The sequence below is a fragment of the Ricinus communis genome, chromosome 4 (assembly GCF_019578655.1).
Source record: "Ricinus communis isolate WT05 ecotype wild-type chromosome 4, ASM1957865v1, whole genome shotgun sequence".
Taxonomy (NCBI): domain Eukaryota; kingdom Viridiplantae; phylum Streptophyta; class Magnoliopsida; order Malpighiales; family Euphorbiaceae; genus Ricinus; species Ricinus communis.
The window spans coordinates 7,376,264-7,401,733 of NC_063259.1; the positions used below are offsets into that span (position 1 = coordinate 7,376,264).

Sequence of the window (25,470 nt, forward strand, 5' to 3'; positions counted from 1 at the left end):
TTCTTTTTCTTTTGAATTCATTCATAAAAACAAATTATTGGCTAAGAGATTATTATCCTTTTTTCCATATATAGTTTCTTATTTATATTGAGATTTTGAATGTTGGCTTTAATTAAAGCTCTTGGAAAAGAATATGGCAACAGTAAGAGAGTGTCTTAAGATCATTGATTGGGTTTCTTTTTTTTCTTTTTTTGTATTACTCTATGTCTGTTTATTTAAAAATCTAGCTGGTTATATTTTTTTGATTATATGATCTTTTGGTAGAAATTAATTTTTTAAAAAAATTAGATTAAAGAAAAAATGAAAGATAAAACTTGAATGATTTTATAACAATTGCCATAATTATTTTCTTTTTCCTTTTTCTGTTTAATTTGAATTAAACTTGTTAGGTGTTTCAACTTAATTTTAAATCTCCCAGTCTCTTTTTTTTTATTATGAATCAAAAATGAAAAGCAATATGTAAGCTGTTAAGTTTGTTAGTAGATGGAGAACAGAGGTAGTTAATGTTAGATGATGATGGAGAGTGGTGGTTATGATGGCGAGCAATGGTATTTGGTAGACCAACATTGGTAAAAAGTAATAGTGGTGATGGTGGAAAGAAATTTTTTTTTTATTATTATTAGTAAAAATAACCAAATTAGTATAAGTTGATTAATTTATTTTCGAGTGTGAATAACATGCTCAATATTCAACTCTAGTTTGGGCTGAATTGGTTTAAAAGAGAGATTTTTTCACAAATATCCTAAAAAAGCTAAAAATATCATTTTTTTTAAAGCTAATAAAATTTTTTTTAAAAATACTGTAAGTTAAGATTTTATTTTAAGAATACTATATAATTTATGAGTCAAACGAAGTGAATATGTTCTTCCTATTCTCGGAGCCTTAGGAAACATCCTCAGCTGATAAACGAGGATGACTGCATTGAGGTGGACATTCCTACCTTAGGCCAGTGTCCCGATCCTCGACCTTACCTGGAGAATAAGTATAAAACGAGATCGACCATTCAAACTCCTCCACTAGTTGAGGAATTTATGAGCTTGATAAAATTTTGGACCGACTCAAAGGAGCTTGAGAATGTCCATCCCTCAGAGTTTCATGCTCAATAGATATCCCTATTCTTTAGGTAACTTTCTTCGCATCGACTTTTTTTTCTTTTTTTTCTCTTCAATTGATATGTTAATTATTTTTCATAGGGTGTGATGATTGGCAATGCTCGATAGTATTTTATTATGTTTTTAATATTATATTAATTGATAACAATTTTAGTACTTGAAAAACATTAACTAATAAATTAAGTATATAAAATTAATGATTTTTTAGTTTTAGAAAAATAGTAATATCCTACGCAAGTAATATAAGCTCTTTCTCTATGGATTTATTATTAGTATTTGATAGTTTAGATTCCATATCCTTTATGTATAATTCGTTATACTTGTATCTATTGTTGACTGAGATTCTGAAATTTAATTTTAGAATGCAATGTAGGAGATGTTGGCTAAGTGCATTAAAGAGGGTAATCCTTAAAATGCTAACTACATATACATATACTAGTCCACTGCTTCAATATATTAGCTTTAAAGGGAAAATGCTCAACTGAAGGAGCAACATAGCTGAAGCTAATGAGAACAAGAAGATAATAAGAGTAGATCTCATGTTGGCAAAACACATGAAATTATATTGCCAAACCTACTTGAAACTGATTATAATATGATGAGAATGAAAGGTACAATAATAAATAATTCAAAGATTTTGTTTCTTATTATGCATCTCTATAATACTGATAATTAATTAATATGCAGTGGAGCATCTAGAGATTTGGGAGTAGATGCATCACTCCTTTAATCAAGTTCATGTTTCCCAATGCAGATACATTATGTTGTAATTGGTCTTAATTTATTCAAATGGTTAAGTAATGAAGTATTTATGGTGTCTGATAAATTATATAATTAAAGACAATTTTAGTTTATATTACTTTAGCTCAGAGAGATCACTGAAATCATTAATGTAGGAAGTGAAAGTTTCCCACATGTACCTTAATATAGATATTAATAAGATTTTATCATTATAATAATGAATATAAAAAAATAATTATTTAAAAAATTATACAATAACTATAACAATAATAAATTAGAATATATTTATATAGTAAAAAATATTTTTTTTAAAATTATTATAAATTATTAATATCATCTTAGAAATTGAGTTTATATTATATTGAATTTATTAAGAATATAATTTATTTTACATATATATAAACTATATTTTAGAAAAATTTTAAAAATATTTATGAAAATAATTTTCTTATAAATATACTGTAAGAGTATATTTTTCATATCTTGTAATTTAAATTTAAGTTTGTTCAACATATATTTTAATTTTAACTTTTTTTCAGTATCAGTGTTTATCCAATACAATAGAATACATTCAACTTATTTTAATATATGTTCTTTATATATAACATACTTATTAAATTTAGGATGTTTGGCCTAGAGATTTTGTGTGATAGCTTGGCCTAGAGAAGCGATCCGATGAGGACGGAACTCCGGGGCAAGAATAGGATACCTGAACAAGGAGCGGCTTCTGACAGGCTTCTAAAATGACAACACTCTAAGGTAAGGGATTACATGAATGAATCGAATTGCATGTTGAAGCGGGACAGGGAATATATATATATATATATAAGGAGTTCCAACTAATTACATGAGATGCCTTTTGGTTGTTTGACTGTGGAGTTGTAGGAACTCCAAAGTTAAACGTGTTTGGTTCGAGAAAATTTCAGGATGGGTGACTTCCTGGGAAGTTCTCGAATCCGCCAAGAGGATAAAACTGTGAGACTAATAGGGGTCAAAGCGGATAACTCCTCTATTTATAGAGGTCTTCAGCCTTGAAGCTTTGGATACTCTTCTTTGGATGCTCTTCATAGTGGAATCAGGGGCTCCACGTCTTTTTGTATTGTTTTGATAATGGAGTAAGATGCTCCATGACTTTTGCAGTAATTGTCTGAAGAATCTTTTGCTTTTTTAAAGAGTCTTTTGTCTTCTTTCTTTTCTTTTTAAATGACTCTCTTTTTTTTTTAGGCATTTGGCCCATTACATAAATATTTTGGGCTGCCATTTCTGGTTTTCAACCCAAGGGCTTTATAGAGGTGTCATTTGATGGGCTTGAATATCCCAAAACAGTCATCTTCGTTCGAGTCACCATCTAGGTCTATTGCTGCTGAGCTGGTGCTAGAAGAGGAAGATAAAGCTTTCGATTTTCCTTTGGAAGAGGTGGTTTCTGACAACTGTTTGATCAATTGTAAGAAATCTTCTTCTGTTTGAGCCGCCGCTAGCTTTGGAATAATGAAGGACTTCTGTGCCAGGAAAGTGGTATGTTCTTTCGGAGGTGGCAAGAAGCTATTCTTTGAAAGGAAACTTTGTACCAACTTTAGAGATAATTTTTCTTGGTGGTTAAATTTATCTTACCATTTGATTTTGAATCTTTGGGCAAGGATGATTTCTCCATCTGCTGCTTGATTGAAATGGAAATACCATACACATACCTAGGGGAGGAAAAAGTTTGAACAAAATAGAAGTAAAGGGGAAAAACGTCTTTCTATTTTGTTTGGTTTATAGTGGGCTTTGAATAGGTTAAGCAGAGGTAGAACTTATAGAATTATGGTCTCAGGAACATTGCCATAAAAATTCCACCATTGTTTAAACCAATATGGAATCTTTGAAGTTTGGATTGAGCTTGTATCGAAGTAGAAAAGCCAAGAATGGCTTTATCCTTCGTTTTGAAGAAGAAAGATATTAAACCAAGCTTGTTGGTAATCCCAATAGTTGAAAGAAGTATTTAGGCTTGATGGGTAGGTTCTTTGGAGGGAAGTTGGAAAAGATCTTGATGAGTGTAAATCCATCCCCTAATCTGAAGGGTGAAGGATTCTTTGTATGGTGCATGTGGAATATGCAGGGTCTTTATGGTCTTTGTGCTTTTTGAAGTGTTTGAACTTTGCAGAACCAGTTACCTCAAGGATAGACTGGTAGTAGGATTGATGCTTTGAAATATTCCAAGGCTTGAAATACCATCCTGGAGGGGAAATTTTTGAAATCAGTTTTGAGGAGCTTTCTGTATAGAATCCTTCCTCAATAGTTAAAATGCTTTGAAAATTTTATTTTTCTATATACTCATTGGATTTGAAAAGTTTCGTTTGTGACAAAACTATTTCTTGAGAGTTGGGCTTTGAAATACTTTGAGAGCTCTGAGATAGGTTTTGAGGGAAAATTTTTATCTCAGGTTTTGAAAAAGGGATAGAAAGTATACCTTTACCCTTGTTGGAAGAGGAGGATTTCTTTGGAGAGGATGTCTTTGGAAAGACCTCAGGGTGAAGTTGTATCATTTGCTTTGAATATTCTTCGACCCTTTTTAGAAATTCAGGACCTTGCTGTGCAAGCCACTCCTGAATTTATAATTGTTGTTGTTGGGCTGGATCTACCTTGCTTTTGTCAATTTCTTCCTGGATGATTTTGGTCCAGGTTCGAATAGGCTTTGAAGAGGAGGGTAAAATCTCCTTCTTTGGACTTTGAACAGGCTTTGAACTTACTGTCGACTTTTCTTCTTTTGCTTTTGATTTTCTTGGCATTTTCACTCCTGTTTTTGAAGGAACTCTCTGGTTAGAAAGTCTGGAATTGAATTCGAATCTCCTCTTATGTATTCGATTTTAAAATCAAAAACAGAAAGAATGGCTTGCCATCTGGCAAAAATCTGTTTTGAAGCTATGTTTTGAACATCTTTTTGTAAGACCTCTTTAGTAGATTTACAATCAATCCTTAAAAGAAATTTTTGGTTTAAAATGTCGCTTTGGAATTTTGAAATGCACAAAACTATTAAAAGAATTTCTTTTTTGATAGTTGAATAATTTTTGTGTGTATCATTCTAGTGTGAGAAGTAAACTGGACAATACATTCTTTGTTGTTTTGGACTTGCTTAAGAATCCCACCATATTCTAGATTTGATGCATCAGTTTCAATAATTTTGAATGCAGATGGATCAACTAGGTGTAAATATGGTATTTCAGAAACTTATTTTTTTATGCTTTAGACAATCTTTGTATGTTCATCGGTCCATGCAGGGGGATTTTTCTTTAACCTATCATGGAGGGGCTTTGCTAGACAGTTCAAATTTGGATAAAAATCCATCACATAATTTAAACTACCAAGGAATCTTTGTAATTGAGTTTTTTCCAAAATTTTGTCTGAAAATTTTGAAGTAAAGGCTAGAGACCTTTTAATTGGGGTGATAGTTCCCCGAGAGATATAGTGACCAAGAAATCTAATTTTTGTTTAGAATAAAGATATCTTGGATTTTGAAACCACTAAACCATTTTTCTTAACAACATAGAAAAATATCTCCAAGTGTTTGAAATGTTGCTCTAGAGAATTTGAAAATATCAACACATCATCGATATAGACAATGCAAAACTTTGAATAAGGATTGAAATTTTTTAAAATTCAGAAGGAGCATTTTTTAATCCGAAGGGCATTACATTCCATTCGTACTGGCCAAATGGAACTGTAAAAGCAGTTTTGTACTTGTCTTTAGGATGAATCTGGATTTGCCAAAATCCCGATTTCATATCAAACTTTAAAAAAATAAAAGCAGAATGAAGCTTTTGAAGAAGATCCTTTTTGTTTGGAATTGGGTATCTAATCCACTTTAGGGCTTTATTCAAAGGTTTGTAATTAATTACCAATCTAGGTGTTCCTCTTTCTATCTCACTATTTTTGTTGACATAGAAAGCTGCACATGACTAGGGGGATCTGGATTTGGTAATCAAACCCTTTTGCTCTAAATCTTTTATTTCTATTCTACAATGGCTTTCTAGGGTTTCATTCATTTGGATGGGTCTTGCTTTGGTAGGAATTTGTTTATCAGAAAAATCTTTTTCATATGGTAAATCTACCATATGTTATTTTCGTCTCCAAAAGACATTAGGAAGATCAGAACAAACTTCATTCTTAATCTTCTTTTGCAAATCAGAGATTTTTCTTTGGACAAAATCATTTTGCATTTGACTTTAGATCCTTTTCAAACCCATATCTTGTTTCAAGTGGAAAAGCTGGGTTTGTTTTCCTTTAATCAAAGCATTTATCTCAAAATTATAAATTGAGTGGGTTTTTATAAGATTGAGATTTCTCTTCTTGGATTTTTCTATAAAAGGAAAAACAATCTTTGAATCTTTAGCTTTAAAAATAATACCAGCAGTAGTTACTTTGAAAGGAGTAATTAAATTGATGAAAGAAGTTTCCAAGATAACTGTTTGCTGTAAATCCTTTGTAAAAATAAAAACATTTTTAAAGCAATATTATTATTTAGAATTGCAGCTTCAGTTTTACCCGCAATTCTAATCTTTGAACTATTGGCTGAGGTAAGCCTTTCTTTTGTTTCTTGATGATACCTTTTAGGAACCAGCTCATAATTGATACAGTTGAGGTCTGCTCCTGTATCAAATAAAGCGATAGTTTCAATTTGGAAATCACCAGGGAAAATGAGTTTTATTTGGATCAAATATTTTCTTGAGGTAATTTCTTTTAAAACGTTAATGAAGTTTTCTGGAACATTTTCAAAAACCTCAAGATTTTGAAAATCATTTTCTTCTTCAGAATCAGAATCACTATTCTGTTTGAGAATCGAGTTTTGGGGCAAAACAAAATCATTTTGTTGTTTTTCTTTCAAATCTTTGAGCTCTGTTTTGATGGCTTTGATTTCTTTTTGAAGTTTTTGGACGGTAGGAAGAGGGTTTTTTAGCTTTTTCCCTTTATCCAAGATCATAGTAAGATCATATGTATTCTTACTAGAAGAGGGGACAAGGGTTTCAGTTTTTAAGATTTCTTTCAAAACTTGTTTTTGGATTTGGAGGTCATTAATATGCTTGACGGCTTCAAGAAGAGCTTCTTGTTGCCTAGTGAGCATATTAATATTCTTTGAAATATCTTCAGAATCTGATTCAGAATAATCGGATGAGGTTTTTATTTCATCAATTTGAAACTCTTCCTCACTACTCGAAAATTCTGATTCAGAGTCAACAAGAAGAGCTGAAATTTTGCTCAAAATTTCATCTTCTATTTGGAGCTCATGAAGTTTTTTAGAAAACTTGCAATATTTTGAAGTATGACCCTTTTTTCCACACTTATAGCAAGTAATTTTGCTAAAATCTTTTTTGGAATTTTGTTTTGGAAATTTAGAAGAGGATGGCTTTTTGTAGAAATTCTCTTTGTTTTTGGGAGTTCTCTTATTTTTGAAAAATCATTTTTTCTTAAAAGATTTGGAAAAATCTTCTTTGCATTTTCCTTTGCAGGTAGGGGAAGGCTCTATGGCATTATATTCAAACTGGTTGCAAAAACTACCTAGTTCTTGCCTAGTCTTCTTCATTTTCCATTTGAGTTGTCTTTGGAGTTTAAGGTCATGGCAAATCTTCAAACCTTCTTTCTGTGTGAGGCTAACTAATTCACTATAAGTGTAGAAATCATAAGGGATCTAGCCATTATGGGCTTCTCTTATGGTATTCCTAACTCTTTCACCTAGTATCTTAGGTAAACCAGCTAAAAATTTTTCTTTCCAGAAAGGTTGGTTTGAATCTTCCCTAAGCATGACTCTGGTCAGGAAGGTATCTTTATAAGCTTAGAAATTGCTAAGCTTTTTACAGGTTAAATTGCTAAGAAGCTCAGCATTCTTATCTTTTAGAAGAGAAGGGTCTCCTATGAAGTAGAGGGAAATCGTCAGGATTAAGGTTGACACAGCATCCTCAATAGGATTTCCTAACTCATCTAAGATGGGGGTCCCTTCTATTGTGGTTTGGATAGCACCTAGGATTTGGAGCTGTTGTGCTTGTGTGAGATGGTAATCCCACCATCCTTTAAGCTGGCCAGAAAATCCAGCTATGAGAAGTTCAGCAATGGCTCTATTAGAGGTACCACTTTGGGTTTTGTAGGCATTGGCTGCCATGGTCATCTGTTGTAAGAGACCAAGAATGTTGTATTTTGACATTCCATCTATATTCCATTCATAGACGGAAGAGGCATTGAATCTGGATTGGGTTAGGATATTATTCCTATTTTCTATTCCTAGATCTGGAGCAGTATTCCTAAAAGTATGCCAAGTCAATCTAGGGGCTTGCCATCCCAATCTATTGATGTTGGAGGGTTTTTCAGTGACACTTTCAAGCTCTGAATCATTGGATTCATCGTATTGGGCTTGATCTATAGCACTGATATTCCTACTGCTTTGAGGAGTATCTGACACTAGGTTTTTGGAAGACTCAGAAGTGGCTAATGTGCTAAGCTGTTCCCTGACTGCTCTAGCAAACTTAGTTTGCTTCTGGAATTGATCTTGGCTAGGCTTTGAGATTTGGTAGGGTTTGAAGACTGGATTTTTGAGCTTTTCTGATTGGCTTATCTCTTTTGGATGATCAGTGTTGGGGATTGGAGAGGTGAAGACTACAAGAGATTTTTGGATCTGGCTTTCTATCCTAACAAGCTACTTCCCTATTGTGTTAAAATAGGTATTCGAGAAATTGTTCTGCTGAACAATATTCTTGACATTTTTCTTAAGATCTTCTCCTATCAATTTGTAAGGTGTAGCCTTTATTTTATTCTCTCCATAAGGAATGATTATTTTTCTAAGGGGAGGATGTTCAGACTGGATGGTTTGGTTTTCCCTGACCTTCCACTATGGAGTCTTGTTCCTTACAGTAACAGGATTAATAAGCTTTTCTTTGAAAGGGTAAAAAATACTATTTTCTTTGCAATAAATCTGAAACCAATCAAAAAATTTGATTTGGATCTTGTTTTGAATGCAAAATTGATAGTATTTCTCTTGAATACTGTCTTTTTCTTGTAAAAAATGCTTAAAAAACTAAAGTTTTTTAGAATGGTTTTTCTTTGAATAGAAATCTTCATGTAAAAGCTTTTTATTGATTTGAAAATATTTTGAAATCATGTTGATTTCTGCTTCTAGATTTTTTATTATTGCAGATGGTGATGGTGAAGAGGGGGTAGAGACGGTCTCTATATCCTCATCTTCTTTCTTTGGTTCATTGTAGACGGGTCTGGAGATATTGCTTTGATAATCAACATTCTGTAATATAGTGTTTAAGCTTGGTATATCAGATATTGAAAATCTGGATTGTGTTTGAGATAGAGTTGGTTCTTTGTAAGGAGCATAAATAACAGAAGGTATTTTTGATACCCTTCCAATATCTATAGTTGATGTTGAAGAATCATCATCAGAAAATCTAGAAGAGGTTGATTTCCTGTTGAATGTAAGCTTTACTTTTTCATCTGGAAACTGGGTTATATTCTTGAGATTTGTATTTGGCTCTGTTTGCTTTGGTGATTCAGGTTGGGTTGCACCTTCAAGGATTCATTCTTCTAGAAGAGTGATATCTTTCCATTGAATGGTTTTTGGAATAGTTGCATTGGATTTGGAAAGATCTGTTTGTATGAATAAGGTTTTTCCTTTTGGTGAATGGAGTTTGTGTTTTGAACCAAAAGCAGAAATCATGGCTTTGTAATGTATTTTGAAAATCAATGCTATCGGAATAGATCCTTCAAGCATTTTGTAATTATGTGTCTTTATTTGAAGAACAATGCTCTTTAAAACATTTTTATCATTTAATGAAGTTGTGATGTTTGGAAAACAATTGAAAGAAATTGGTCCTTTATTAAGGCTTGACTCAACAATACCTAACAAAGAATCATAAAAATTTGTAAACCTAGCATCTCTAAGGACTGCTAAGATGGAAGTATATAAACCTTCTCTGGTAAGGGGCTTTATTCCTACCTGGACAAGGCCTATATGGATATACTTATAGTCTTTTTCTTTGTGCTTCTGGAGGGTCTTTGGATTTAAAAGATAAATTTCTTCAAAAGGCTTTGAAATTTGAATATCTCTTTCTTCAGTTTTGATAGTAAAATCAGTTTTGAAGAGAGGAAACTTTGAAAACTCATAAATTTATTTTTTTTGAACTTTGGGTATTTCCCAATCATCAATGTGCTTTGAAAAATCTTCAATAGTAATTTTCTCACTATTTACTAAACCTTTGTACCTTGAAGACTTAGAAGTAGAGGAGTTTGAGAAAGAAGAAGATCTACAGAAAAAAGATTCTAAATTCATTTTAAAATAAACCAAGATAACTTTCTAAACAAACATGAACCAAGCCACCAGTTTTACTGCCCTTACACCAGACGGGACTTACTACTGTGCATAAATGAACAAGTTTATTTATCAGTGATATGATGCAGTTTATAATGATTCTAAAATCTTTTTTATGCAAATGATGTTTCTTTCCAGGAACCCAGAAGGCCTCACATCAAAATTATCCGTCTCTCTGAAAAGAATTCCAGATATTTTATTGAACTCGCTGAATTAACTCAATGGCAGACACCGAAGTAGCTGCTCCTGTGCCACCGGCATCGGCGGAGGCTAAGTCCAAGTCTAAAAGAGGTGTAAAAGTGGCAAAAGAGCCGAAAGCCAAGAAAGCAGCCGCCGTGGCCGCCGCTCCGAAGAAGGCAAAGACCGTTCGAACCTATCCTTCTTTCCTTGAGATGATAAATGATGCGATTGTGACATTGAAAGAAAGGACTAGATCTAGTCAATAGGCGATCATAAAGTTTGTCGAAGAGAAGCACAAGAAATTAACTCCGAATTTTAGAAAGCTGATATTATTTCATTTAAAGAAGCTCGTAGCCTCTGGTAAGCTAGTCAAAGTTAAAAATTCATTCAAGCTGCCATCTGCTCGCTCTGCTCCGGCTAAGAAACCAGCTGCCGATGCTAAGCCTAAAATAGCCGCCGCTAAGGTAAAAGCCGCCAAAAAAGCTATAGCCGCTAAGCCAAAAGCTAAAGTCGCCGCAGCCAAGTCAAAGCCAAAAACTGCGGCAAAGACAAAGCTAAAAACTGTTTGTTAAGCCAAAGCTAAAGACTGCGGCGAAGCCGGCTAAAGCTAAGGCCAAGGGAACAGCAAAAGCAAAGACAACGAAGGCTGCTCCAGTTAAGAGCGCGAAGAAGCCGAAGAGTGTTAGATTGTCGGCTAAGAGGAAGGCTTTAGGGAAGTGAGAATTGTTAGGGGTAGTGATGTAAATTTGTCAGTTGATTCTAATAGTAACATAGCTGTTGCTGTAGTAATTTTTTTTCTTTCTCCTTTTAATGAAATCCTGTTATTGAAAAAAAAATGGTTTAAACAATGGTGGAATTTTTATGGCAATGTTCCTAAGACCATAATTCCAGAAGTTCTACCTCTGTTTAACCTATTCAAAGCCCACTATAAACCAAACAAAATAGAAAGACGTTATATATATATATATATAATCTCCATAATATATAAGAAACCATAATAATACCTATGATATACAAAAAACATACCATATTCCAGCATGGCAGATTTAATAGTGTGCATTCACAAATACACCAAAAATTCCACATTAGGAATTTCAAAAACCATATTCTCCATGTCAGTAATATTATAAGTCTAGATTAATTTGAAACTGATTTTACATCAAATGGATGTGTATAGAAAGAGAAACATCAAAAACATTCTACCATGGTCAAGCTGTCAATAAAATTAAGCAACAGAAAGTATGATCCAGATTGGCCATCAAAACAGCAAAATCAAGCTTCCTCTATTTCTATAACATTTGTAACTTACATTTCAAATTTTTTATAGCAATAAGTAGCACTCCATTTGGAGTTATAAAACTCCAGATATGGCTAAATCAAATATACTGTTCACATTATAACAGGACACTCGAATTCACCATACAACATTCATATAGAATATTAAGTTATTCACTTACCTTTGTTTCTCCCTTCCCTTTGCTTGAGCTTACATGGGTGTCACCCTCATTCCAAATTGGTTTAGCTGAAATAGATCATAATTCACTTATTTTTTAAACACCCAAAGTTAATAGAATTTCATATAGCATGATAACATCACTAAACTCTCTACATATGTGCGACTGCCAACTATTACAGAATTAATAGGGTTAATTTAAAAAACCACCAAAACTTCTATACAACAAATTTTATAATGAAACTTTCTGGATCACTAACCTTATGTGTCTAATATAATTTAAAACTGATTTTGTTTCAATTGGAGGTGTATAGAGAAATATCCGTACAAAACAATCCACCTTACTCAGACCAAAGATGGAAACTGAACAATAAAATGTATTCTCTTATTATACTAACATAGAGTCTGATTCAGATCGAGCTAAAGAAATAAACTCTTTAAAGTTTCTATATCATTAAAGAAAACTCAATTTAAAGCTTTCTAGCTCAAGATATGATCAAAACAATAAGACTGAAAAACTAGGTCTTTAGAACTCGAATTCTATGTCTTCTAAACCCTAACTCAATTCACAAAATATTAAAATTACTTACCAAATAAACCTCTAAAGCCTTTGTAGATGAAGATTAAGATCAAAAATAGATTCTAAACCTCCAAATTCCACTTAAAAATCCAGTTTTCTTTTTTTTGAAGAAGAAGAAGAAGAAAAAAAGAAGAAGAAGAAGAAGAACTACCACCTTTTCTTTCTTCTTCCCCTTTTCTATCATATTAATAATATATTTTTTTTTAGGTTTAATTAACCCCTTAATTTTTTGCCATTAATCAACTCAATCCCTTAACTTTCTAATTCTTATTATGGACTTAATTGTAACATTTATAATATTCTTCTATTTAACATTAGCACAATACTATACATATCTCATGCATTTCTCATATCTATATGATATGCATGTTATAAAAATAAATGCAAATGCATTAGGTGGGCATTACAATGGAGCACCTCAGTAGAATCCTAGCCCCATCACTAACAGTCTCGACTCTCTCACTCCAATAGAACTGGCGCCCATAGAGCGAAGCTCGACCAAGGTCCTTAAATCCAGTTCAGTCACTTAATTAACTAACAATCTTAGCCTTTCGGCTCTCTTACTCCAATAAGACTGGCGCCCAGAGAGCGAAGCTCGATCAGGGTCCTTAAATCTACTCCAGTCACTTAAGTTTCCAGATAAGCCGGCACCCAGAGAGCAATGCTCGACCAAGGCAAGTCCTAAATTTACCTTTTTAAATTTACCCTTTTACCCTTTTATTATCAATCTCGGATTCATGCCAGTGCACACGCGGTGCTGATGTAACCCATCAGGTGGCATGTGCTACTACCGTCCCATCCCGAGTCAACTCGCAATCAATAAAATCATAATGCAGAAATGAAACTTATATAAATAGCGATTAAATAAATGATTAAAATATTAAATCATGTAATCAGAATTATTTCTTAAAATCTCAGCATGACACATGTAAACAGACATATGACTTTAACTCACAACTTTGACGACCTCCTAGCTTTGCTCTGATGCATCGGGTGGAGCGAGCTGAACTGACGGATTATCTAATTACGGAAAATAATTCAATCAATAAAATTAAAATATTTAACAATTAACCCTAGGTCTAGACTCTTAGGACTGACTGTCTAAAAATTTCGACTCGGGTAAATTCTACCGAAAATTCGGCAGAACCTCCACTAAATACGAACGTCTACCCCCCGTAAAACGAGTCCAGAACCTGGCAGAAAATACTTTAAATATTTCAACAATTTATTTTAAAGGGAGTCGGGTCCTCAAGACTTCACTATTTTTCCTGACTTCGCCACACATCACCAATTACGACTATTGGTAGACGGTCCGACAAACTATTTATTTTAACTAATAAACCTCACATAATTTTTCTAATATTCAACACAGTAATTAAATACATCACTTTTTATCAATGAACTCTAAAATTTACGGGCTAGAAATTTACCGAGACGCTTGATTACTCGGTCGATCCGCCTCTAGCCGCCGGAGTCCGATTGACGATCCGAACGCACCAACGGACTCGAAACAACGTGCTGATGATGATTGCAGCTTTTGATCTTTTGATCTGACTCCCGATCATCCGGAGAGATTTACGGATGATCTCGACCGTCGATTTTCAAACGGAGTCTGATCGCCACGAAACCGGTGCCATTGGAAAGCTTGAGCTGAGGAGAGTCCGGATATGTCCTCCGATCAGCCAAAGCTTGCTTGAGCTCGCCGGAAAAACTAAAAAACTCGGTTGCCAACACCTAGCTGGAACTCTTTTCTCCGGCCACCAAAGCCGATGCTGCTACTCCCAAAAGGAAGCCCTCAACTCACCAGTCATTTCAAGACTGACCCCGCCGCCATTGGACGTCAGAAATGCCTAGAATGGCGCCAAAAAGCGGATGTTGCTTCCTCACGCTCTCCCGCTATCGCTTCGGAGCCACTGCCAGAAGCTCGCCTCCGCACCTTGACCCGGCCCCCGATGGTCCGCCACGACGCCCCCTCTTCCCCTCCTTCTCTCTCTCCCTGATCCTCTTTCTTTTCTTCTTTCTTTTCCTTTCTTTTCTTATCAGCATTTAAGACTTGAACTTTTCGTCTTTACTGATTAGTCTCTCAACTTCTTTAATTACTAACAATTTCATCCTACAAAATTTCTGATTGACCCTCCAACTTTTCTTTAGCTTTTCGATTAAGCCCCTAACTATTTAATTTGGGCAAAACTAGTATTTTTGAAAATATATAATTACTTATTTACCCTTGCTTTTGAATATAAAATTATCAAAATACCCTTATCGACATATTTAATTACAAAAATACCAAACATACAAATTTTCATTAAAATCCCATATTAATAAAATTATATTTTTTAATCCATATTCCAAAATAAATTTTTAATTTAATCCTAACACTTAATTAATTTAATTAGTCAATTTAATAACTATTTTCCAATTAAAATCAATACTATTAGCTAATTAAAATTCATCATTCCTAAATAAATTCTTTTATAAAATATTAATTATCAGTTCTTTCATAACTCTCAAATGTGGAATTTAATTCATATATTCATATCAGAAAAAAATGAATGATCGAAAATATAATTTATTTTCCAAGGAATTTACTTAATTACTTTCTTGAAAATCAAACTAATTAGATATCGAGAAATAATTCTCTTATTTTTATCTAGCATTGAAATTCTATTTTAAATAATCTCAATTAAATTAATTAAAATTAAAGTAATATTAATTTAAATAAAAATCTGTTATTAATTATTACTAATATTATTATTATTAAAAAAATAAAATAATTACGGGTGTTACAAGAGCAAAACTAGAAAGGGTTAAGGATGAGTAGGCGCTTAAAAGAAATTAACTATAATCCTAGCTTTTAAAGCCTTAAAAATAAATAACACAAATAATAATCCTAATTAATTCTAACAGAAATTTTAAATGACTCACTTAGGATTCCTAAATTCATATTATTAAAACATGCAACTATGAAGAAATATACTTAGCAAAAAGACTAAACACAAATAAATTTATAACTAAAATAGTAAAGAAATATTTAAGTAACTGAAAATATTAAAATAAATCTAAAATATTATAGTTTCTAGTTAGACAATGATTGTAGTACTAAAAGTTAATAATATTAAATATATTTGTAGTATTAATTTAAATGATATTAAAAATCAATTAATGAATATTTTTCAATAATGTTATGTTATTACATTAGTGAAAAAATTTTAAAACCAATAAAATATTTAATTATTATAAAAAATATTATAAATAAGAGGCATTACCAATATATTTCTGTGTTCTTTCATATTACACTATTTAACCATTAATATTTAAAGATTATATTTTTTATCATTCTATTTTTTTTATAATAAAATCCCCCTCCCTTGGAATTTCAATTAAACATGACTAAATAAATTTGATTTTATACTATTTGTTCTCTGACTTTTGGTGTAATATATAAATCGCCACTTATAGTTTATTAATTATACTAGAACCCTATTTTCTAATTTCAGCAAAAATCAATTTTAATATATGTAAAAATAGTTAAGTAGTGTTCATTAATTATTATAATTTCAAGAATAATAAAATTTTAATAATTTAAACTACATTTTGTGAAAATATTAAAAATTTATATAATTTAACTTTAAATTATTAAATTAATATAAATATTATTTTTATTATTAATTTTATTACACTAGAATTATAATTTTAATAAGAAGTTTGAGGATCAAATTATTTATATTTTTGAAATTAATTCTTTAATTGCATTGACTTTCGAGGCAGAAAGAGATTTTAGTGCAATAATTAAATATAAAAGGCAATTTGTGTATTACACAAAAATGTTGGAAGCAAATAGTATAAACTTAAACCTAGTTAATAATTTCCAACAAAAATCCTAAACAACAAAATTTTCAGTATAAAATAACAAAATAGAAAATGAAAAATATAATTTGTAAATGTTAAGAGGTAAACATGATGATATAGTTTTTTTGAACTTTACCCATATAATAACTACCCTTTACTCTAATCTTAGAAATAGTATTTTAATAATATTGTTAAAATCATAATAACTAAAAATTTAATTTCTTATTTAGAAAATGATTTCAATTCTAAAAAAATAGCATTTAAGGTTATATTAATATTCTCGTTACTTAATAAGTTAGTTTTCTAATCCTAAAATATACTAATTTGAGGAAGAGGTACTTTGTTACCTCGCATAATCCTAGTAGAAAATACATTAGTACTTTGACTAGACTCATTAGAGAGATATATTGATACATTATCTAGTCCTAAGAGAGATACTTAATACCTTAAGTTTTTCTTAACATGTGAAACTGACCGAATCAAAAGTCTAATTTTATTTTCTAAATCTAAATGCCCTTATTTTATTTTAGAATTTGAGGTGAACATAAGCATAAGGCACATGAAGATTACATTGGTAAGCTTGACTTACTCGAAGTTGAGCATTGGAGCTGATCACATACAAAATGCTAAATTAATTTTGTCCTTTAAACATATAAGGTGAAAACCTAATGCGTGAAATTAAACCATGCCAAGAAAAAGAGGGAGAGGAGAATAAAGAAAAACTAGAAAGGGATTAAGGATGAGGGAGCCCTTAAGGAAAATTACTTACAATCCTAACTTTTAAAAACCTTAAAACAAATAACACAAATAATAATCTTAATTAATTCGAAGAGGAGTTTTAAATGACTCACTTAGGATTCCTAAACCTATGTTATCAAAACCTGGAACTATGAAGAAATAAAATTAGTAAAAAGACTAAATACAAATAAAATTATAATTAAATTAATAAAGAAATATTAAAGCAACTGAAAAAATTAAAATAAATGTAAAATATTGTGGTTTCTAATTAGACAATGATTGTAGTATTAAAAGATAATATACTAAATATATTTATAATATTAATTCATATAATATTAAAAATCAATTAATAAATATTTTTTAATAATGTTATGTTATTACATTAATAAAATATTTTTAAAATCAATAAGATCTTTAAAAATAATAATAATAATAATAATAATAATATTATTATTATTATTAAAAGTATTATAAATAAGAGGTATTTTACTATATATATTTGTCTATATTACACTATTTAACCATTCACATTTAAAAATTATATTTTTTATCATTCTATTTTATTTTCTATAATAAAATCTCCCTCCATTAGAATTTCAATTAAACATCGCTAACTAAATTTGACTTTATACTATTTTTTCTCTGATTTTTGTATAAAATACAAATTGCCTCTTATAGTTTATTAATTATACTAGAACCCCATTTTCTAATTTCTGCAACAATCAATTTTAACATATATAAAAATAGTTAAGTAGTGTTCTTTAATTAATATAATTTCAAGAAAAATTAAATTCCTGTAAAATTTAAATAATTTAAACTATATATTTGTGAAAATATTAAAAATTTATATAATTTAATTTTAAATTATTAAAATAAAATAAATATTATTCTTATTATTAATTTTATTACACTACAATTATAACTTTGATAAGAAGTTTGAGGATCAAATTATATTTTTCTTATGAAATTGATTCTTTGATTGCATTGACTTTTGGGATAAAAAGATTTTATTGCAAAAATTAAATATAAAGGGCAATTTACATATCACATAAAAATTCCGGGGGCAAATAATATAAACTGGAACCTAGTTAATAATTGTTCAACAAAAATTCTAGACCGCAAAAATTTTTGGTATAACAAATATAATTTTTAAATGTTAAGAGGTAACATCATATAATATAGAAAAATATAGAGAATATATAATAACTAGTGCTAACTCTAATTCTAAGAAATAGTATCTTAATTACATGGTTAAAAATCATATTAACTAAAAAATTTATTTTTTATTACGAAAATAGTTCTAATTCTAGAAAGTAAATTAGATTTTTAACATTCTCATTACTTAATAAGTTAGTTTTCTAATGCTAAAATATACTAATCTACGGAAGAGGTACTTTGATTAGCAGAAGATACATTAGTACCTTGACTAGATTCATTAGAGAGATATATTGGTACCTTATCTAATCCTAGGGAAGATACTTTAATACCTTAAGTTATTCTTAACATGTGAAACTGACCAAATCAAAATCTAATTTTATTTTCTAAATCTAAATGCCCTCATTTTATTTTAGCATTTAAGGTGAACATAAGCATAAGGCACGAGAAGATTACATTGGTAAGCTTGACTTACTCGAAGTTGAGCATTGAAACTGATCACATGCAAAATGCTAAAGTAGTTTTATCTTTAAATATTTGAGATGAAAACCTAATGCGTGAAATTAAATCATACAAAGAAAGGGAAGGAAGGAGAATAGAGTAAAACTAGAAAGTGATTAAGGATGATGGGGAGCCTAAGGAAAATTAATTACAATCCTCGCTTTTAAAAGTCTTAAAGCAAATAACACTAATAATAATTCTAATTAATTCGAAGAGGATTTTAAATGACTCACATAGAATTTCTAAATTCATGTTATCAAAATCTATAACTATAAAGAAATAAAATTAGCAAAAAGACTAAATACAAATAAACTTGTAATTAAATTAGCAAAAAAATATTAAAGTAACTGAAAGAAAAGTTAAAGTAAATATAAAATATTATGGTTTCTAATTACACAATGATTGTAGTATTAAGAAATAATAATATTAAATATATTTAAAGTATTAATTTCTATAATACTAAAAACCAATTAATAAATTTTTTTCAATAATGTTATGTTATTATATTAATAAAATAATTTTAAAACCAGTAAAATCTTTAAAATATTTAATTTAGTATAATTATTATTAAAAATATTATAAATAAGAGGTATTTACTGTATGTTCCTTTAAAATTTCAATTGAACATTGCTAATTAAATTTAATTTTATACTATTTACATTCTGGCTTTTGTTGTAATATACAAATTGTCCATTATTAGAATCTCATTTTCTAATTTCTACAAAATTAATTTTATATATGTAAAAATAGTTAAAATAATTAAATCCTACTAAAAAGTAATCTCATGTTCTTTGATTACTCTAATTTCAAAAATAATTAAATCCTACTAAAATTTAAATATTCTAAAAGTATTTATATTTATGAAAATATTAAAAATTTATATAATTTAACTCTAAATTATTAAAATAAAATAAATATTATTCTTATTATTAATTTTGTCGTACTAGAATTATAATTCTGATAAAAAGTTTGAAAATAAAATTATATTTTTTTATGAAATTAATTCTTTAATTGTATTAACTTTCGAGATAGAAAGAGATTTTAGTCCAATAATTAAATATAAAGGGCAATTTGTACATTACATAAAAATTCAGGGAGAAAATACTATAAACTCAAACCTGGTCAATACTTGTTAAACAAAAATCTAAACAGCAAAAGTTTTTAGTATAAAATCAGAAAATAAAAAAATGCTAAATTTAATTTTTAAATGTTAAGAGGTAAACATTGTGATATAGATAAAATATAAAAAATATATATAATAATTAATACTAACTCTAATCCTAAAAAATAGTATTTTAATTATATTGTTAAAAATCATATTAACTATAAAATTAACTTTTTATTAAGAAAGTAATTTTAAATCTAAAAAGTAACATTTAAATTATATTCTTTTAGAATAGTATTTTAAATTATATTCTTTTAAATTATATTCTTTTAGAAAGTAACAAAGTTCATTTGACGAGGTGATTATTCAATTTGCGGATGACTGAAGGCGGATTGGTAGCTCATCATCTGAAGGCACTCAATACAGTCACAACCTAATTGAGTTCCGTTGAAATTGAATTCGATGAAGAAGTACAAGCATTGATACTTTTGTCATCTCTTCCAGATAGTTAGAATGCTACTGTCACGGCTGTGAGTAGCTCGTCAGGAAGCAATAAGTTGAAATTTGATAATGTTCGTGATCTGGTCCTTAGTGAAGAGATTTGACGGAGAGGGTCGGTTGAATCATCAACCTCTTCAGTTTTGCATATAGAGTTAAGAGGAAGAAATTCAACCAGAGGGAATGGACACGGAAGATCAAGCTATCATGGTAGATCAAGAGATAAGAGGTCAAAATCAAGGAACCCAAATAACTCCTCTACCTCCAAGACTATCGAGTGTTGGAATTGTGGGAAGACCGAGCATTACAAAAATCAGTGCAAGAATGCACCGAAGAACCAAGAGACGAAGGCAGAGGCAAATGTTACTTCAACCTTAGAAGGAGATGATGCGTTGATATGCTCTTTGGAGAGCAAGGAAGAGTCTTGGGTGTTAGATTTTGGAGCATCATTTCATGCCACTTCGAAGAAAGAATTCTTCGAGAGATATGTCTCCGAAAACCTTAGAAATGTGTACCTTGATGATGATCAACCTTGTTCTATCATAGGTAAAGGTGTAGTGAAGATCAAGTTGAATGGCTTTATATGGAAGCTAAAAGATGTTAGACACATCCCCGACCTAAGAAAGAACTTGATATCAGTTGGGCAATTGGCCAGCGAAGGCTATAGCACAAGCTTCCATGGTGATAATTGGAAGATCTCAAGGGGTGCAATGACAATTGCTCATGGCAAAAAGAGTGGTATTCTTTACATGACAGCAGGGGCATGTTGTTCAATTGCAGTTGCAGTAGGGAATGAAGATTACAATATATGGCACCAGAGACTTGGCCACATGAGTGAGAAAGGGATGAAACTTATGCATTCAAAAAGGAAACTACCTAGTCTACAGTCAATAGAGGTGGACATGTGTGAAGGATGCATACTTGGAAAGTAGAAGAGGTTGAGCTTTCAGACAAATGGTAGAACCCCAAAGAAGGAAAAATTAGAGCTTGTCCACTCTGATGTTTGGGGACCAACAACTACTTCATCCATTAGTGGGAAACACTACTTTGTGACTTTCATCGATGATCACTCTCGGAAGGTATAGGTATACTTTCTAAAATACAAGTATGAAGTTTTTGAGGTTTTCAAGAGATGGAAAGCCATGATTAAGAATGAGACAGGTTTGAAAGTCAAAAGGCTTAGGACCGACAACGGTGGTGAATATGTGAACAACATATTTAAAAATTTCTGCTATGAACACGGGATCCGAATGGAGAAAATAGTGCCAGACACTCCTCAACAAAATGGTGTAGTTGAGCGTATGAACCGAACATTGATAGAAAGAGCTAGAAGTATTCGTATACAGTCAGGTCTACCGAAGCAGTTATGGGCAGAAGCAGTCAATACAACTGCTTATTTGATCAACCGAGGTCCGTCGGTTCCATTAGATTACCAAATATCATAAGAGGTATGGAGCGAGAAAGAGATAAAACTGTCACATCTAAAAGTTTTTGGTTGTGTAGCATATGTGCATATTAGTGATCAAGGCAGGAATAAGCTTGATCCAAAATCCAAGAAATGCATTTTTATTAGCTATGGAGAGGATGAGTTTAAAACAAGAAGGTGATTCGTAGTAGAGTTGTAATTTTCAATGAAAGAGTCATGTATAAGGACATGTATAAAACTAACATCAGCGACACAGATCAGAGTGGGCCAGTATTTATAGATGTAGATTATGTTCCAGATAGTCCTATAGCGGAGCCGATCATAGCAAGTCCTCAGTCAGAAGAGCTTGTTGAACAACAAAGTGTGCAACAGTCTGACACGACAGAACCTCTTGCTCCAGCTCCTGTATTGAGAAGGTCTTCTCGGCCTCATGTGCCTAACAGGAGATACATGAATTATTTGTTGTTGACAGATGGAGGAGAGCCTAAATGCTATGATGAAGCTTGCCAGACTAGTGATGCAAGCAAGTGGGAGCTTGCAATGAAAGATGAGATGCAATCTTTGATTTCAAACCAGACATGGGAGCTAGCTGAATTACCTGTGGGGAAGAAGGCCCTTCCAAACAAATGGGTATATCGGGTAAAAGATGAGAATGATGGCTCTAAGAGATACAAAGCACGACTAGTTGTCAAAGGATTTCAACAGAAGGAAGGAGTTGACTATACTGAGATATTTGCCCCTATTGTGAAGCTGAATACTATCAGAACAGCGCCGAGTATTGTTGCTATTGAAGATCTTCATCTCGAACAATTAGATGTGAAGACTGCATTTCTTCATGGAGATTTAGATGAACAGATATACATGCATCAACCAGAAGGTTTCTCGGAGAGTGAAAAAAAGAACATGGTGTGTAAACTCAAGAAGAGTTTGTATGGCCTAAAGCAAGCCCCAAGACAGTGGTATAAAAAGTTTGACGGCTTCATGCACAAGGAAGGTTTCCAGAAGTGCAATGCTGATCATTGTTGTTACTTCAAAAGCTATGGGTCTAGTTATATCATTTTACTATGTTGATGATATGCTAGTAGCAGGTTCAGATATTAATAATATCAAAAGATTGAAGCAACGATTGTCAAAGGAGTTTAATATGAAAGATTTAGGTCCAACGAAAAAGATTCTTGGGATGCAAATTACTAGAAATAAGCATAGGGGAACTTTGTAGTTGTCTCAATTGGAGTATATTAATTGTGTTTTAGAGAGATTTAACATGGATAAGGCTAAACCGGTCAGTACACCATTGACTAGTCATTTTCGCTTATCCAAGGATCAGTCTCCTCAGACATAGGATGATAAAGATGTCATGGCCAAGGTCCCTTATGCCTCGGCCATTGGAAGCTTGATGTATGCGATGGTTTGTACTAGACCAGATATTGGGCATGCCGTGGGAGTTGTTAGTAGATACATGTCAAATCCAGAAAAAGCTCATTGGGAAGCAGTGATGTGGATACTAAGGTATCTAAAAGGCACCATAGAGAAGTGTTTGTACTTTGGTAAGGGTGAACTAAAAGTACAAGGCTATATAGATGCAGATTTGGAGGTGAAGTGGATCACTGAAAAAGCACCACGGGTTACATATTCACTGTTGGAACTACAACTGTGAGTTGGATGTCAAAACTACAGAAGATTGTAGCTCTATCCACTACAGAGGCAAAGTATGTAGTAGTGACTGAAGCTAGTAAAGAGATGATATGGCTTCAAGGTTTGCTAACTGAGTTGGGATTTAAGTAGGAGAATAATGTGTTGTACAATGATAGTCAGAGTGCAATACACTTAGTAAAGAATTCAACCTTTCATTCCAAAACTAAGCATATTGGACTTCGATATCATTTCATCAGGTCTTTGTTGGAAGATAAAGTTTTAAAGTTAGAGAAAATCCAAGAAAGCAAGAATTCGGCTAATATGTTGACAAAGACGGTGACTATTGACAAATTAAAGTCGAGCTCATCTTCAGTTGGCCTACAAGAGTAACAAGCTAGAAAGTTCCACTGCATAGAACGAGGTGTGAAGACAGATTAAAATCAATCTTCAAGTGGGAGATTGTTGGAAAATAAATAATAGCCAATAGAGCAAGTAAAATAGATTTGATGAGGAGAAAGAGACAGACCCAAGTTGGTTTAGTTTAGTTAAATCACTGTTCCATTTGTTAGAGCTTATCTTTCTAATAAAAAGTTTTTGTAGTAGAGATAGAGACAAAAAAACACATTCTGTTAAATATTCCTGTGTGTGGTATTTTCTCTATGTTTCTTTTCTCATTCCGAATAATCTGATTTAGTTGAAAAGTTGCATATTTTTCTTAGCAGTTTCTGTTTCATATTCTTTATGTATAATTCGTTATACTTGTATCTATGTTGACTGAAATCCTAAAATTTAATTTTAGAATGCAATGCAGGAAATGTTGGCTAAATGCATTAAAGAGGGTAATCCTCAAAATGCTAACTGCATATACAGATACTAGCCTACTGCTTTAATATATTAGCTTTAAGAGGAAAATGCTCAATTGAATGAGCAACATTGTTGAGGCTAATGAGAACAAGAAGGCAATAAGAGTAGATCCCATGTTGGCAAAACACATGAAATTCTATTGCCAAACCTACTTGGAACTACTTATAATATGATGAGAATGAAAGGTACAATAAGAAATAATTCGAAAATTTTGTTTCTTATTATGCATATCTGTAATACTGATAATTAATTAATATGTAGTGGAGCATCTAGAGATTTGGGAGTAAATACATTACTCCTTTGATAAGTTCGTGTTTCCCAATGCATAATGCATATTACATTATGTTGTAATTGGTCTTAATTTACTCAAATGGTTAAGTAATGAAGTATTTGTAGTGTCTGGGAACTTATATAATTAAAGACAATTTTAGTTTGTTACTTTAGCTCAGGGAGATCACTGAATCATTAATGTAGGAAATGAAAGTTTTCGACAAGGACCTTAATGTAGATATTAATAAGACTTTATCACTATAATAATGAATATAAAAGAATAATTATTTAAAAATTATAAAAATAACTATAACAATAATAAATTAGAATATATTTATATAATCAAAAAATTTTAAAAAATATTATAAATTATAAATATCATTTTAGAAATTAAGTTTATATTATGTCGAATTTATTAAGAATATAATTTATTTTACATATATATAAATTATATTTTGGAAAATTTTTAAAAATATTTATGAAAATAATTTTCTTATAAATATACTATAAAAAGTATATGTTTCGTGTCTTGTAATTTAAATTTAAATTTTTTCAATATATATTTTAATTTTAATTTTAATTTTTTAGTATTAGTGCTTATTTAATATAATGAAATATATTCAACTTATTTTAATATATGTTCTTTATATATAACATACTTATTATATTTAGGATGTTTGGCCTAGAGATTTTGTGTGACAGCCTAGGCTAGAGAAGTGATCCGATGAGAGCGGGATGCAGGGGCAAGTATAGGATACCTCAACGAGGAGTGGCTTCTGACAGACTTGTAAGATGGCAACACTCTAAGGTATGGGGATACATGAATGAATCGAATTGCATATTGAAATGGGATAGGGAATGGTTGATAATAAATATATATAAAGAGTTGGAACTAATCATATGAGACGTGTTTTGGTTGTTTGGCTGTGGAGTTATAGAAATTCCAAAGTTAAACGGGCTTGGTTTGAGAAAATAACTAAGAAAATTATTGTGGTTTCTAATCAGACAATGGTTGTAATATTAAA

The 25,470-nt window shown here is 31.1% G+C and overlaps 1 pseudogene; it reads left to right on the forward strand.

Annotated features, from left to right (window-relative positions):
- Nucleotides 1-10,347: 10,347 nt before the first annotated feature.
- On the forward strand, nt 10,348-11,091 carry LOC125369829 (annotated as a pseudogene).
- The last annotated feature ends 14,379 nt before the right edge of the window (nt 11,092-25,470 follow it).